The sequence below is a fragment of the Hemicordylus capensis genome, chromosome 4 (genome assembly GCF_027244095.1).
Source record: "Hemicordylus capensis ecotype Gifberg chromosome 4, rHemCap1.1.pri, whole genome shotgun sequence".
NCBI classification, from domain to species: Eukaryota; Metazoa; Chordata; class Lepidosauria; order Squamata; family Cordylidae; genus Hemicordylus; species Hemicordylus capensis.
This window is the reverse complement of record NC_069660.1, coordinates 188,104,152-188,118,635: the sequence shown is the minus strand read 5'-3', so window position 1 is coordinate 188,118,635 and position 14,484 is coordinate 188,104,152. Positions and strand designations below refer to the sequence as shown.

The 14,484-nt window shown below is 42.5% G+C and overlaps 1 protein-coding gene across 1 annotated transcript in view; it reads right to left on the bottom strand.

The window, feature by feature from the left end:
* ANKH (ANKH inorganic pyrophosphate transport regulator) overlaps positions 1 to 14,484 on the bottom strand; it is a 144,078-nt gene that overhangs the window by 91,248 nt on the left and 38,346 nt on the right. The gene's annotated exons all lie outside the window — the stretch shown is intronic.

The window sequence follows — 14,484 nt, the reverse complement described above, 5'->3', positions numbered from 1 at the left end:
TTTGGTGGTCTCCTTATAGGCTCCAGCTATGGCATCACTGCAGTGGGCCATTCTGCTGCTGAATGTCTTGTCTGTGGTGCTATGAAAGAGACATCCAAACACAGGCCTCCTAACTCTGGTGTACTTCTCTCACTGAGGTGGTAAAGCTTGCCTGAACCCTACCATTTCACTTGCAGGTGGTGGCTCACATGTTTGAACATCTCCCCATACAAAAAGGTTCCCATATATAGAATACTAGCTGTCATGAGGCCAGTTTGGATGATACAACCTCAGCACACGCGATTAGGAAGGGGACGCACTGAGAGCATATCCACAGAGACATCCTCTGTGGACATCCTGATGCCCTCCTAGCAAACCCCTTTATTATATGGCCCCTTCATCCAAATGGCCTCTACACAAACACTCCAGATCTTGTAGCACATGTGTATAGAGAGCATTGAGATGGTTTTTTGATGGTCCCAAAAGCCTGTCAGTGTGTTAAAGGGATGTGCCGGGAGGGCATCAAGACATTCGCAGATGTCCCAGTGGGTGTTTTCATAGTGTCTTACACCGAGTCAGATCATTGGTCTATCTAACTCAGTACTGGCTGCACTGACTGGCAGTGGCTCTCCATGGCTTCAGGCAGGAGTCTCTCCCAGCCCTACCTGGAGATGCTAGGGAGTGAAACTGGGACCTTCTGCATGCAAGCATGCAGATGCTCTTCCACTGAGCTATGGCCCCATCCCCTAAAGGGAATATCTTACAGCACATGTAGTCAACCATCCAAACAAAAACCAAGGCAGACCCTGGTTATTCATGCTCACTACTGCAAGATCAACTCTCCTCCCTAGCACTAGGGATGAGCACAAATCTGAACGCTAACCCCCCCACCTCCAAACCAGTCCAAATCAGTTCAGTGGTCTGTAAAAGGGCTGCTGAACCGGTAATGCACATCCCTATCCAGCATGTCCCCTTCCTAATAGCTTGTGCTGGGAGTTGTATCATCTGAACTGCTCCACTGAAAAGGGTTAATGCCTAACCTTCTCCTTGACATGTTAGTTTTCCATGTGTAAGATTCCTCCCCGCCCACCCCTCCAAATTGGAGAGCATGACATCATAAGAAGAATCTTGCTGGATCAGGCCCAAGACCTATCAAGTCTTTGATGAAATTATTACTTCCAAATCATGCAACTGACTTGAACGTGTGGATTCAGAAGGCTGATGATCCTATGGTTGACATGGAGATCAAATCACAGGAGGTACATTGTTGCAGATGGAGAGTGTTAGCTGGTAATCCATTGGTGAAATGACGGAGTTTTACTAGACATATAGGAACATATGTTTTACTAGACATATAGGAATGTTCCCGGTGAGGAATGGGAAAGGCTCCATGGTGGAAAAAGGCAAAAAAAATGGAACTAAACACACAGGCAGGGCTGCTTATATGGGAATGTCAGAGAAGACTCTGACAATCAATCCCTGGTACTTTGATTTTGATCAGGCTTGACTAAGAGATTTCCGCTTACACTTACAGGTACAGGTGAAACTCAGAAAATTAGAATATCGTGCAAAAGTCCATTAATTTCAGTAATGCAAATTAAAAGGTGAAACTGATATATGAGACAGACGCATTACATGCAAAGCAAGATAAGTCAAGCCTTAATTTGTTATAATTGTGATGATCATGGCGTACAGCTCATGAAAACCCCAAATCCACAATCCCAGAAAATTAGAATATTACATGGAACCAAGAAGACAAGGATTGTAGAACAGAACAATATCAGACCTCTGAAAAGTATAAGCATGCATATGTATTCAGTACTTGGTTTGGGCCCCTTTTGCAGCAATTACTGCCTCAATGCGGCGTGGCATGGATGCTATCAGCCTGTGGCACTGATGAAGTGTTATGGAAGACCAGGATGCTTCATTAGCGGCCTTCAGCTCTTCTGCATTGTTTGGTCTCATGTCTCTCATCCTTCTCTTGGTAATGCCCCATAGATTCTCTATGGGGTCAGGTCAGGCGAGTTTGCTGGCCAATCAAGCACAGTACACTGTATACTTTTCAGAGGTCCGATATTGTTCTATTCTACAATCCTTGTCATCTTGGTTTCATGTAATATTCTAATTTTCTGGGATTGTGGATTTGGGGTTTTCATGAGCTGTACGCCATGATCATCACAATTATAACAAATTAAGGCTTGACTTATCTCGCTTTGCATGTAATGCGTCTGTCTCATATATCAGTTTCACCTTTTAATTTGCATTACTGAAATTAATGGACTTTTGCATGATATTCTAATTTTCCGAGTTTCACCTGTATACTTGATTAATCTATGACTCAGTATGATTCTCCTAAAGATTACATAAACTGCTAGGAATGCTAATTCAACAACATGATGCTCTACTTTGCATGCAATCTAAGCCCTGATGCTCTCATGGTAGCACAATGGATGCACAAAGCAGAAGGTCAATATTAAGACATAAGATTAAGCCCCTTCTTTAGTGGCTTTTAAGGCCCTTCACAAGACCTACCTTTTTCGCCAGGCTTTTGCCCTTTAATTATTATTTTTTAATTATTGCTATTGTTAATCGCCTAGAGTCATTGGAGGAGGCGGTATAAAAGAATGTTTGTTTGATAGATAGATAGATAACTGAAACACAGAAAATACATTCCAGCATGCTCTGGTTAGACTGTATCAACTAACTAGCAGCTGAACTATAAGCATCAGCTGAACAGTATAATGAGGGAGTTAAGGAAAAGTAACAATGGCACACGTTGAGTGTTGTAGACAATAAATATATATAATAAACCTTCCTGGAAATAGCAAATTGGAACCATTTAGACTCTAGGAGAACCTAAAGTGATAGTTTTGCCATTCCCTACCTGGACCTCCTCATTAACTCACTATCCCTGGCTTACGTTACCCTATTTCATTTCAGAATATAGCATCTTTCTTGTAATATGTTTAATTTGCTATGCACTGATGTGCAATAAGAGACTACTGTTTACTACCACAGCAGTAAATAAACAAATCCTATAGTCTGCAGGTGCAAATGTACAGACCCATCCAATGGTCAGCACCTCCAGCTGGCCCACAAATCCGCATTGCAGACAACATGACTGAAGAACTATAGTAGGCTGTGCAGGCAAGGCTACTTGTGTGCCTAGAACAGATCCCCTTCTGAAGTGGTATGATCAATAAAGGATTTGATCGGGTGATTTTCTGGACTGTGTAGCCTGGCTCCAAAAAGATTGCGATGAAGAGAGAAGGCAGCAGTCTCTCAGATATGCAGAGCATAAGCTAATGACAGAAACATGGGATTCCAATAATTCTAACTGCAGTGGAATGCAGTGAAATCCACCACCCATCAGACACAGCAGTCAAAATCTAGTTATATCCTCTTGCTTTAAGACTAGGTTTTTTTAGCACAGCGCACCCCTATAATGCTCCTCCATCACTCTCATGCAGCGTCTTAATAGGCACCCTGTGAACTACTTCATCACCTAGAAACATTACGTCAGGCTGTAAGATTAAATTAACAACAGTACAATGGATTACGCATTTTCTGTGAGCAATGGGCTAACGCTAATGAGAACTGATGCTGTGAATCACCGCATTACAGATCAAGACTCCAGTTGTAACTGGAAAGTGCTCAAATTCATAGCTCCCTCTCTCTGCACACCTGCAACAAAGAAGTCACATCCATTTAATAACTAAAAACGAATGGAGCTCGTCCATTCTCTAAAGGACACTGTGAAAACAAAACATACAATGCAAAAAAAAAATCTGTTTTAATCCAACTATGTGCCCTAATTCTGTAAGTGAGAATATGCTTCTTCACTCAACATATTTTTCTTATGGAATTTACTGCCACAAGATGTGGTGATGGTCACAAGTGTTTATGGCTTTAGAAAAATATTGGACAACTTCATGGAGGAAAGGCCTATCAACAACTTCACCCAAATGGAACACAAAGCATCATGCAGAGAGACAGCTAGATAATGAGCTGGTTTAGACAATACTTTTCTGGCCCATGTGATCAAAAAGGGGACACACAGAGCACATCATGTCCATAGTAACATCTTTTGTGGACATCTGAATGCCTTCCCAGCACATTCCTTTATCATAAATGGGGGTGGGGGGAGAATCGTCTATATCACCCCTCTACACACACAGTATTTGGAGCACACATAGAGCGACAGTTTGTATGACATACACACACATGAGATAACGGAAGGCATCTGGATATTCACAAAAGACATCACAATGGGCATGTGCCTCTCTCTTTAATAACATGGGCTAGTTCAGGTGGGGTGGGGAGTATCATCCCAATTGGCCCTATGTCTACTTTTTGTTTAGAGCCATTAGTTCCCCTTTCACACTTCATGTATTTGGCAGCATAATCATTTTAACCAAATGAACACAGCACATAAAATGTAAAGAAGATTTTAAAACATTCAAAGAATGAATGTGACCTGGAAAAGCCAAACAACTGCCCAGAGACGAAAGTTTGGGGCAGTGTACAAATGTAATAGATAGATAGATAGATAGATAGATAGATAGATAGATAGATAGATAGATAGATAGATAGATAGAAAGCTTAGGTGGTACGTGGCAAGCCCTGCCCACCTGCAGCTGAGCCCCGCCCCAGCCACAACCAATAAAAATGTGGGCCAGCAACAGCTAGAGGTGCCTGGAGGAGGAAGGAGAAGGAAGAGACACAGAAAGGAAGCCACCATGGAGGCAGTGGCAGTGAGTAAGGGGCCAGACAACCACCACTGCTGCCCCGTGGTGAGGAAGAGGCAGGGGTGGAATAAGCTTCTCGACACCCATAGGCAAAAAGGATTTTCCGCCCTGGCTCGAGGAGCTTGAAGAATCTTATTTTTTTAAAACCTTTATAAACTGCCACTGTGCGGCAGGATGGTGGCAGCGGGGATGTGGCCAGCAGGGCACAGCGCTCCAGCAGTGCTGGCAGCAGAGAACGGAGACCGAGGTGGGGATGGTGATGGACATGGAGGCACAAGCTACTTCCGTGGACCCGCCTGCCACCCAAATGACAGGTTAGGCCCTTTTCAGTCCATTTTGGGTCTCTCTGCACACATGTGCGCAGAGAGATCCAAAATGGGCCAAAAACAGCCTGAACTGACATTTGGGCAGCAGGTGGGCCCATCGAAGGAGCTTGAACCTCATTGAAACTGGGCCCTGAGAGGAGGAGGAGCAGTAGAAGGAGCAGGAGCGGGGCTCAGGTGAGGCGGGCCTCTGGAGTGAGGGGGCTGTGGCAGGGGGCGACAAGAGCAATCTATTGGCATGCAGATGCTCTGTGCTAGTCAAGCTAGTACTAGATATTTCTGTTTGTGATTCAGTGACAGAACAGTGCAATCATCACCAGCTCCCTTAACTTTTAAAATAAGATTATGTTGAGGATATTTTTTTAAATATTCTATTATCTCCCACTGGAACTCTGTAATTGTGAGTTTAAATCCAAGTTGGTTTCACTGAAATTGTACCTGTATTCTTATTTATCAGGTTGAAATGGTCAATTGTGCCTGGACAGAGAGTATGTAAGTTGAGAAATTGATATACTTTGCCCAGTCCAATGACTAGACTTTTCAGGCTGTCAATTTGTCTATTCACTTGATCCAATGCCACTTTCTTGTTGAAAAAAGCAGAGAAAGCATTGATACCTACTCTTAGCACACTAGGAGCCTTGCAATACATCACTTTCTACACAGAGCTAGATAATGCACCATATGGTATGTGGTGGATGATGAGCAGCTGTGCTTTATATATTAAAATTTTTTTAAAGGCAAACATTTTTGTGATGACTCCTTTCAGAGTATATCTTCTGAATAGAGATGTGCAAATTGATTTGAGCTCAAATTGATTCGAGCTCAAAATGGCCTGTTTTGAGTTCAAAACAAAACAACCTTAAAAGAAAGGGCTTGTTTCGAGCTCAAAATGAAACAGCCCCACTTCGACTCAAAACATTTTGAGTGTTTCAAGCACCATTTTGAGGCCAGGTTTTCCAGGGAGACCTGTTCTACCAATTGGCCTCTCTCTCATCTCTCCTCTGGACCCTTTCTCACGATCAGTGAGAAGAGCTATCAGGCATGTGGGGAGGAAGGCTGCTGAAATTTACCTCCCCCACAGATGATCGTTGGGTCCATGCTGGGTGTGTGGATTGTGCGCCCAGATGGACACCAGCAGCTTCCAGCAGCACAGAGGGCCAGGGGCCAGGACACATCATCCCATCCCCTGGAAATCCCATAATGTACCATGCAAGTGCACTTTGGGGATCTCCCAGGGTGCATTTTCGGGATCTCCCTGGCGCAGGCTGGGAACCCCACAGTGTTTCAGCCCCAACATACGAGCAGTTAAGACAGTGGTTAATGGCACAAGTGCGCCCTTAACCTCAGCTGATGGGCTTCTTTGGTGGGTTTGTGGCCAAGATGCAGCTGGGATTGGGCCCGATCCAGGTGGTTCTTACATGCAGCCTAACCTGGGCTGGGTGTCTCTAGCCCGGATTAGGCTGTGCATGAGAACAGGCTCACTGTCTCCCTTTTATTTAGTTCTAAAGGGATACCTTGTCCAGTGGGAGAGCTTGTTACCTCAGCTAGAACTTTCTTTCTTTGCCTGGAGACAACCAATAATAACAGTTTACAGCGTTACCTCCAAGACTCTGCAGCTGACAACTTTTACCTCAAAGCTGCTTGTCAGAGGTAGCAACATTTTTAACCCTTATAGAGCTTGGAGTGGACATAGAACAATGCAAGAACAAAACATATTGCAAACCATAAAATAAAGTGGGAAGGGATCATTCCTTCACAACATCCAAAGAGAATCTCAAAACCCCATAATGTATGTCCCCTACTATTATTGTCACACTATGGCCTGTAGGTCTACCTTAAGTGGTACAGTGGGGAAATGCTTGACTAACAAGCAGAAGGTTGCCGGTTCGAAACCCTGCTGGTACTATATCGGGCAGCAGATTGCCAGCAGTGATACAGGAAGATGCTGGAAGGCATCATCTCATACTGCACAGGAGGAGGCAAAGGTAAACCCCTCCTGTATTCTACCAAAGAAAACCACAGGTCTCTGTGGGCACCAGGAATCGATATCAACTTGATGGCACACATTACTTTATGGCCTATAGATGCATTTAACACCTAGAGAGCAGACCTTATGTGGATTATTTGCTTGATCAGGTTTTACATAAGAGGAACCCATTTAAGGCCTCAGAAACCATGCTTCCTTAAGACAATGAAGTCATTCACACAGTCAAAAACTGTGTTCTACCCCTGGTTTGGGAGCTTGTGTTTTTCCAATTTTCAGTTGTGTGGACGCAAGGTAGGAGGAAAACCTGGGTAGAAGTGCTTGTGTGGAAGCAAGGAACAAGGAAAAGCTACCCAGGTTTTCCTCCTACCTTGCTTCCAAACTAATTAAATTATTAACTTATTATTATTTTTACATTTATATCCCGCTCTTCCTCCAAGGAGCCCAGAGCGGTGTACGACATACTTTAGTTTCTCTTTCACAATAACCCTGTGAAGTAGATTAGGCTGAGAGAGAAGTGACTGGCCCAGAGTCACCCAGCTAGTTTCATGGCTGAATGAGGATTTGAATTCGGATCTCCCCAGTCCTAGTCCAGCACTCTAACCACTACACCACGCTGGCTCTTTAATGAAAATTGGGAGCACACACAGCTCCCAAACCAGGGTAGAACACAGTTTTTGATTGTTTAAATGAACTCAGTACTTGTTGTGATCAATAGTAGAGCAGAGACCAATGTGAAAACCAAGTGACCTCTCTCCTGAAGAGTCCCCCAGTGAAGAAACTGGCCAAACAAAATATAACAGTGTCCAGAGGAAGAAGGGAAGTGGTTTGGCAGAAACGTCACTTTAGAGTTGTGGGAGGAGTGTTTAATTTTATTCCAAAGCATTTGACGTCAAGAGAGAGAGAGAAAAGTAGCAATCAATCCAGGGGGTGGGGGGGGAGGAACAGATGTTTGAACCAAACCCATTACTACTATGTAAATTATATGTGCAATGTCACTTATAAGATTTATAAAGGGGTTTTATTTGTTCAGTTATAGCTGCTAAAGAAACCATATTGAAGAAAATGTTCAAATTGTGAAAATTAAATGCCAAGACATGCATCAAAAAGGAGAGAATGGAAAACTATTAACATCTGAAAATAAAAAGATGCTTCCAGATTTTGGAGGGGGGTGGGTTGTTTTCCATTTACTCCTGTGGTTTTCTGCATTGACCTGGATTTGAAAGAGAAACTGAGCTTTCACAAGCAGCAACCCTCACTCTATCTCTTTGGTACTCATACTGCTATTTTCCATCCATTTCCATCCATACTGCTATTTTCCATCCAAATTGCCAGTTGCTTGTCTGTACCTCACCCTGTCCCTCTCACTATCCCCACAATGCTTACTGTGGAGATGTGCAGAAAGAGAGATGTTAACCAGAGTCTGGCATTTTTAAACGTTAAATTTTGTTCTCTCACACTTTCAATTTATTGAACTTCCTCAGAACTCCCCCACAACACAATTTTCTACTGAGCCTTCTTTGACAAAGGTGTTGTTTAAAAAGAACTGTTCTGGTAAGAAGTACCTTAGTTTTTTCAAAAAAATATGCTTTACATGGTTTAATGTCCTGCTTCTCTGGACATTGTTACTGCTTGTTAATTAATCACTTCCTGAAATAGTTTCCTCCCACCAGCATGTTCCTCTTAAATGACTTAGCTGCACACTTATAAACACTTTCCTGCAAGTAAGCCCCATTGAACATAATGGGATTTACTTCCAAGTAAATATGCATGGATTGTGCTGCTGAGACCATTTCCTCTTTTTAAAAAAATTATATGTAACCACGCTTGTGATTAGTGGAGAATAACAATTTACATAGTATGAATATTTCTGTTTTAATAAAAATGCTTGTTGCGAGGAGGACGGGACAAATATTTATTATTTATGTATTTGTTGCATTTATATACCACCTTTCCACTTTGACCAAGGCACCCAAGGTGGTTTTCAATATTATCTTCAATATGTTTAAACGATTTAAGATCTTCTGTAACATGTTACATAAGATTTAAAAAGCAGCATTTTTTTCAGGCCATTGATGGACAAGACAGTTCCTCAGGAGCTGAAGACATAAGCTCCTCAGCCTGGATGCTTTCTTGACTTAAACTCAGGGAACAGATCTCTCAGTACTGGTCTCTGTAAGAGCCAATAGCAAGAGCTATTTTCAGGAGGTTACAGAGGGAAGGGGAGATTGCCAAAAATCAAACCTCCCTTGTAGCATGTACACAGCATTAGCAAGACAAGCACTTCATTAATCTGGATGTCGGTCAGTGATCTCAATCCACAGCTTTGGAAGTCTCCAAACTTCCAGAACAGAGAAGACAATTCTCCATTCACCAAAGTGTCCAGGGACATCTCCATGCATAAAAAGAGCCTTTGGAGCAGGCTGAAGACACACAGTACAATTTCTATAGTGTTTAGGATAGATCTGAGTTCCCTCTACTCTACCTCAGTCTTTGTTACATAACTCTGTACATTTGTGAAATCCACTGTTCATTTAATAATCACTGGAAAGTAACGGAATGCTGTGAATGAAAACTCAGTTTCTTACAGTACAGTGCACACCTTATGCACCAAATATGCTACTGGTTTATTTTTCATGACTTATTTTTAGAGTGTCAGCTAGTATGAGTGCAGTCAGCTCTAAAATGCAAGTGGGGTTGGAGGATCCAGAACTGATGAGGTGATGTTCTTCTGGGTGTCATTTGAAAACAATACAAAGCGTATCTGAACACAATGAGGCAAAAAGATACTGAGGGAGAGAACATGCATTTCCCCAACTCTGCCAGCAGGTAAAAAACCCACAAAATGATAATGTCAGGACATTTTTTAGTCAGTTTTTCCACGTTACAGAGCAGAAAGGAGAAAATCAGCAAAAGCATGCTGTTATTGATAGCATCCCCATTTTCCCATAGTGTGTGGTTCCATCCTTATCTCTACTTGTTCGACAGCACAATAGTTGGGCTGGATCCCAGGAACTTGTGCAAGAGTGTACATAGTACTCAAACAGATATATTCTATAGCAGTTATCATGATTCTGCTTATGCAAGAGATTGCACAAGGTGTTGCATCAACTCTTGAGCAAGGGGGAAACTCTCCCCCTGCTAAATATAAATGAGCCACCACTTTAAAAGCTACCTCTTCACCCAATTAGCAGACCAAATTGGAATCACATTATTTGTCCAAACACAGCTTGGTTACTCTTTCAGCAACTGCACTTTTCCTGGGACTTCCTGTCCTGAATGAATATTTCTGTCATATACTCCAGGAAGGGAGATTTTTTTCATGTAAGCCTCACTTCACTCTATCTCCTTGCCCCTACCCATAACCTTAACTCTACCAATTCTACCACCCTCAGCCACAGCAAAGTCTCCTGCTCCTAAACTGGGACCTCACAAGTTCGGCCCTTTGGCTCTTCTTAAACTACAACTCCCATCATGCCTGGCTATTGGCCACTGTGGCTAGCAAGATGTAGTCCAACAGCAGCCAGAGAGTTGCTGCAGCCCCATCCTAAATACTTCTTCCCTGTGCCACCTTGCTCTCTCGCTCTCTCTCTCTCCTCCCAAAAATGTTTCCACATCCACCTATTTCAAAGTTCCTGTCAAAAAACAGTCTGCAAGCTCCTTAGAGCTAGAACCTTATTTATTAAGTCATGGCAAAGTGCCATGTACACTGATAGCATCATATATATGTGAAGTGGTGGTAAGAAAAGCCACATTGAAAGAAATTCCCCCGACGTACAACTACTGCAGATCTAGGAATCTGTCCTCCTTTGCATCTATAGTCAATCTATTTATAGTACAGGGTTGTCTACATAATTCACTGAATCTCTTGCAACTTTTTGATCTAATATCATCTAGCCTGTCTCATCAACTAACACCCACATACTAAAACTCAAAATGCGAAGCTGCCAAAATGCAACAGCTATGCTAGAACTTTGACTTTAATAGGCTACTAGAAGTCCACATCAGTAATCCAGTGATTTTTAAAAGAAGAATAAGCCTTTTGAATGTGATCTGTTTTCTTTTAAGATTTCACCTTGTGTGGCATCACGTCCAACTTTAGCAGTCCAGAATAGGCAATAAAGCACTTAGGTTATACAAGCAATTTAATAATTAACAGGAACAGTAATTGTGAGAAGATCCCCCCCCCTCCCTTGATGTGTCTGTCCTGATAGGATGCCAAGCCTGAACTTATCCCAGCCAGCACAATAAATGCCAAGGCACATTAATGTTATTTCAGCGTAAGCTGTAACACCTGTCTTCAACAAAAGCATGTTTCAAACTGCATGATCAAAAACATCTGTAGAGAAAAAAATTAGATTAATAGTCAGTAAGCAGCCAAATGTGAGCTTCAGCCACTTGAAGGACATTTTCCTTGAATAAAGGCTTTTCATCAGACTTCTGTGGCTTCTCCAAGAAGCAGCTTCCCTAGCAATACCAAGTAATTCTTTATCAGTAAACACAACTGTTCCCTTGGGTGCAATACAAGGTATGGTGGGAAACTTCATATCTCATCAGACAGTTCAGACTCTCAACTAGTGGTACTTCTTCTGCATGTATCTCCCAGTTGCACATCAAAGTAACCACTATCTCTATATTGAGACTGGTTACTCAAAATCACATATCACTTTCCACCCTTATGAAGGCTTAACACATTTGAGGCTACACGTAACATCATGATGTAAATCTTAACCTTCACATGCACATAGTTCTCTTGCTTTTTTCTGAACAAATATGGAGCTTCCACAATGTAACATCTGATAGCCATAACAAAATCATTCCCTGTGAGATTAATTGGACTAGAAGCATGCTTGGGTTTTAGAAGAGATCCCACTGCATTTTCGAATGCTCAGAACCTTTATAAAAAAATTTAAAGCCTTTCTGGGAATTCATATTCAGAAACTTGCTGAATTCACAGGTTAATAGGGCTGAATTGAGGTTTTGGTTTCTTAAGCTGTTACACTGCTCCGTGCCTCTCTCAGCCAATGTGTCTATTCAAGTGTTAAGAGTGTTGTGCTATGCCTCCTGAAGTGACAAAAGGATACTTAGCTGGCTGAATTAACACATTGTACTTCTATGGGAAGCCACCTAATGGCGCAGCAGGGAAATGACTTGACTAGCAAGCCAGAGGTTGCTGATTTGAATCCCCGCTGGTATGTTTCCCAGTCGATGGGAAACACCTATATCGGGCAGCAGAGATATAGGAAGACGCTGAAAGGCATCATTCTGTACTGAGATGGCAATGGTAAACCCCTCCTGTATTCTACCAAAGTCAACCACAGGGCTCTGTGGTCGCCAGGAGTCAACACCAACTCGAGGGCACAACAACAACTTCTATGGGGGGAATTGGCTACACCCAACAGCAATGATGGATATTAGTAATTAAAATGTATCTGTTCATTTCCTTGGAAATTGACAGTTTTTGTTTACTTAGTGTTCAGTGTTTACTTAGATACCACCTGCTTTTATTATAGTGATATACTACATCCTTGTACTGACAACAGCTGTGGTTATATAATGGGGGAGGGACAGCAGCTCACTGACAGCATACAACCTTTACATGCAGAAGGCCCCCAGTTCAGTCCTTGGCATCTCCAAGTAGGGCTGGGATAGGCCTTGGCTGAAACTCTAGACTGCTGCCCGGTACTGTAGACAACACCGTGCTAGATGGACAAAAGCTCGGACTAAATACAAGGAAGCTTCATATGTGGTTGACAGTTAAAAGTCTGTCAACCACACATCAAACTTATTTGTACTGTCTCAGTTTCCTCATTCGAAGTCTTTCTACCTTTCTCTTTTCTGACCATTTTAGAGGCTGCTCACAATTGCAGTCACTTCTGAATACAACTAGGTTTTGTCTATTGAGTGCATCATATTTCTATATTTATACTTTAGTTCACTGCCACAAGACAAGATTTAGTTAGTTAGTTAGTTAGTGCTTGTTAAATTTATATACTGCCTTTCATTAAAACAATCCCAAGGTGGCTTACAGCAAAAATTTAAACACTAGATGGTAAAAAAGACACAATTAAAATATTAAGTGAAAAATATTAAACAAATCTGATTAAAAAATTAAAACAAAAGCATAAAAGCAATAGAGTATAAAGAGCAGCAACAAAGAATCAAATAAATGCCTGGGCAAAAAGTAAAGATTTTACACTCTTTCTAAAAGCTGTGATGGAGACCAAGGAGCGAATAGCCACCAGGAGAGCATTCCAGAGTCTGGGGGCAGCAACAGAGAAGGCCCTGTCCCGCGTGCACGATAACCGAGCCTCCCTCATCGTCGGCACCCGGAGCAGAGCCCCCTCAGATGACCTCGTCAAGCGGGCAGTAACCCTTGGGAGCAGGCAGTCCCTCAGGTATCCTGGGCCCAAACTGTTAAGGGCTTTAAAGGTCAAAAACAGCACCTTGAATTGGACCCAGAAACAAACTGGTAGCCAGTGCAGCTCTTTCAAAATGGGTGTGATGTGCTCCCACCGGGCAGCTCCAGATAAAACCCTAGCTGCCGCATTTTGCACTAGCTGCAGTTTCTGGATATTTTTCAAGGGCAGCCCCACGTAGAGCGTGTTACAGTAATCCAGCCTTGACGTGACTAAGGCATGGGTAACTGTGGCCAGATCAGTTATGGCCATCAGTCCAGATGGCTTTATTAGGGGAAAATAACTTTATGGAAGACAAATCTATTCATGGATACTAGTCATGATGGCTATATAGATTCAGCCATCTAGATTCAGAGGCAAGATGCCTTTGAATACTAGTTGCTGGAAAGCAACAGTGGGAGGGAGCGATTTGCCTATATATTCTGCTTCTGGGCTCCAAAAAGAATCTGGCTGGTCACTAAGGGAAACAGGATGTTGAACTAGATGAGCCTTTGGTTTGATTCAGCAGGGCTCTACCTATGCTCTACAATCACTGATATGATAATTAGGGGAACAAATGACCTTGGTCATGCTAGTGGATGACTAACAATGAAGGATAGCCAAGTAGAGCATAACCCCATTGATTCTTCTGGACCTCTTGGCTGCTTTTTAGACCATGGCATATTTCTGGGTCATCTGGCAGAGCTGAAGGTATCATTTTGCAGTCGTACTACTTCTACCTGTCAGGTAAGTTTAAGAAGGAGGTATTGGGGGACTGTTCTCTGCCTCATGAGATTTATCCTATGGATTGCCAAAATGAAGCCACTGGGAGAGATTGTCCAGAGATTTGAAGTGCAGTGATAACACTCACCTCTATTTCTCTTTATCAACAGAACCAGGTAAAGGGGTCGATGCCCAAATCAGGTGATGCGATCAATGGTAAAATGGATGAGGATAAATATGCTGAATCTCAATCCAGATAAGTCAGATATATTGATAAATGAAAGTATGATTGATCTTGGACTTGGTGGAGTTCATGTTGTCAAGGAGCA